This window comes from Suricata suricatta, unplaced genomic scaffold (genome assembly GCF_006229205.1).
Source record: "Suricata suricatta isolate VVHF042 unplaced genomic scaffold, meerkat_22Aug2017_6uvM2_HiC HiC_scaffold_596, whole genome shotgun sequence".
Taxonomy (NCBI): domain Eukaryota; kingdom Metazoa; phylum Chordata; class Mammalia; order Carnivora; family Herpestidae; genus Suricata; species Suricata suricatta.
The window spans coordinates 1-2647 of NW_021908877.1; the positions used below are offsets into that span (position 1 = coordinate 1).

Genomic DNA, 2647 nt, shown 5'->3' on the forward strand with positions numbered 1-2647 from the left:
ATCCTCTGAGAAAGGACAGGACCCACAGGACCCTGGAGAACCGTTCCGCGGGAGAAGCTCGGATTTCCACCCTGGCCCTCGGAGTCCACTCAGAACCGGCTAGCCGCCGAAACAGCAGCGACTGGGAAATGGGGCAGGCCACCAGTCCCGCACGGCCACTCACGGGCTGTGACCTCGGGACGCTGTCGCCTTTCTGAGCCCAAGTCTGTTCATCCACCCCGTGGAGGTTCTTTCCTCCCGAGCAGGGGTGAGTACACCGGCGGGGGCACCGAGCAGGGCGGCCCCCTACCCTCAGGGCGCTCCCCGCGGGCTCCACGCGCCCTGACGTCCCTGTGCGGAGGTCGGTCACCTTGTCCCGGGGCACGTGGCGTCCGTCCCGACGCTCCCGGTTTCCCCGTCGGTGCAGCCACGGTGCGGGGCGTCTGGCCCGGAGGGAACCTGCCCGCCCCGCTCCTCCCCGCGCCCGCCTGCGACTCCAGGTGTCAGGGAGATGGCGACTGAGTGCTGTGTGGGCGCCAGCGCCGTCCTCCCCTCCCCTCCCCTCCCCGCCGGCTTCCGGCCGCCCGCCCCGCCCCGACCAGCATCCCCCTTCCCGCACCCCTCCCCGCACCCCCTTCCCGCACTCCCCTCCTCGCACCCCCTCCCCGCACCGGCGCAGTGCGCAAGAGGAACCCCGAGACTGAGTGCGCCCCGCCCGCCGCCCGCACCGCTACCGCCCAGGCTCGCTCTGCGCCTCTGCGGGTGGTCACGCCGCCCTCAGCCGGGTCACCTCCACCCTCGGGCATGAGGAAGGAGGGGGCGGCGAGGAGCGCCTGGGGAGCCCGGGGAGGGGGCAGGCGGTGGAGGGGGGGGTCGACCACCTGCTTCCCCGTGCTCACCTGCGAGCTCCGCCCCAGGTCAGCGGGCGGTCCGGGCTCCCTGCGGTCCGGAACCGGGCGGGGAGGTCCCTCCGTCTTCCGCTGGTCCTGGTTCCGGGAGTGGAGAGAGGCCTCCGGGCTTTCTCTTAGGCGGGTGGAGAGAGAAGGCAGGACTGAGAGAGGACAGACCACCCTCGGGGCCGTGGCCGCCCCTGAAGGCCCACGTGCTGGTCCGGTCCGGTCACACAGGTAACGTCCACCCGCCCGCGCTCGGAGGGCACACGGGAAAGGCCCCCAAACTCACAAGGCGATGGTAAACTCGGCCCTGTGGGACACCCGTCCGAAAAAAGGAGCTCAGCTCTGAAACCATCCCCCCTCATGCCCACCTGACCCGCTCACCAGGGCCCCCCAGGAGCACTGCACCCCGGAGTGCAAAGAGCAGCCGAAACCAGCCCCCCTCATGCCCACCTGACCCGCTCACCAGGGCCCCCCAGGAGCACTGCACCCCGGAGTGCAAAGAGCAGCCGGATAGGGGGACTCAGGCGTGAGTGAGGGGAGGAAGATGGAGGAAGGGACCCGGGTTCCCAGGAGAGGACCTGGCAGGGGTGGTAAAGGAGGGGGAATCCGCTCTGTCAGTCAGAGCCTGGGAGTCAACCCAGACACACACACACACACTCTCTCTCCCTCTCTCTCTCTCTCTCTCTCTCTCTCTCTCTCTCTCTCTCTCTCTCTCTCTCTCTCATGCCCCGACCCCAGAGAAGACCTGCTAGGCCCTGCAGCGGCAGAACAGAGACTGCTGCACAGCCACACCTCGCAGGAACCCCTGCCCCCCTAGACCCTGCTGCAGACACAGAACCTCCGGGCTCCCAGGGAAAGTAGTTTCCCAGCCCCCCACCATGCCCAGAAATAACAACAGTTTGGTTAGGGACGTACAGAATAAGAAGGGACACGATGCCGGGTGACATTTCATACCAAACAGCTTTATATAGGGACACGGGACGTACTTTAATTTGAATTTCTAAATTCTTTATTAATTCGATTGTAATCCTGTCAGAGTAATCCATTTATGATGCATCATTTCACTGTTCTCTATAAGCAGAAATTCAATTCGGGTCAACATGTGGTGTGATATTACAGAAGAAACACATCAGTAGAAACAGAAATTACTAGAACATGGATCAATCTAAAACCTACACTGTCTTGTTGGACAGAAGAGATATAGGAGTTTCTCTGTGAATCAGAGGAAACCAGGGAGAGATGCCATTGCAAGCTGGCTCTGATGCTGTCTCTACTGTCCCTTAAAAATCCATGTTCCGCTGGAGTCACAGACACAATCTTGCCACCAATCAATTATGTAAGATTAAGGAGTGCGGGAGTTAGAAAACAGAGCTTTCTGCAGCCTTTCCTCCCCACTTCACCTCAAACCTTCTCTAGCTTTCCCATTAATTTGGGGAAATCATCAAAGGACGCAGGTGGCGAGGAAGGGCTCCTGCCGGGTACCGCCCATCCCTGGCGCAGTCACCCCCCAACGCAGTAGGTCCTCATGAGCAGTAAACTGCCCCTTTTGGTGCCATACTCCACCATGGACTTCCCTCTTCCAGCTTCTTGCCGTCGAAAACCACAATCTGTTTCTCGGGCACGACAGCGGTCTTGCTCTCGATCATCTGTTTCACCTGGGCCACCGAACTGGCCCTTCGCACCTGGGGGAGGTGCCTCTGCCCCTCATGGCCGCTCTCCACCAGAACCAAGGGCAGCTCCTCCTCACAGGGCTCCACCACCTTCAGAGTGAG

At 62.1% G+C, this 2647-nt stretch overlaps 1 pseudogene; it reads right to left on the reverse strand.

The window, feature by feature from the left end:
* Nucleotides 1-2375: 2375 nt before the first annotated feature.
* On the reverse strand, nt 2376-2644 carry LOC115285258 (annotated as a pseudogene).
* Between the last annotated feature and the right edge of the window lie 3 nt (nt 2645-2647).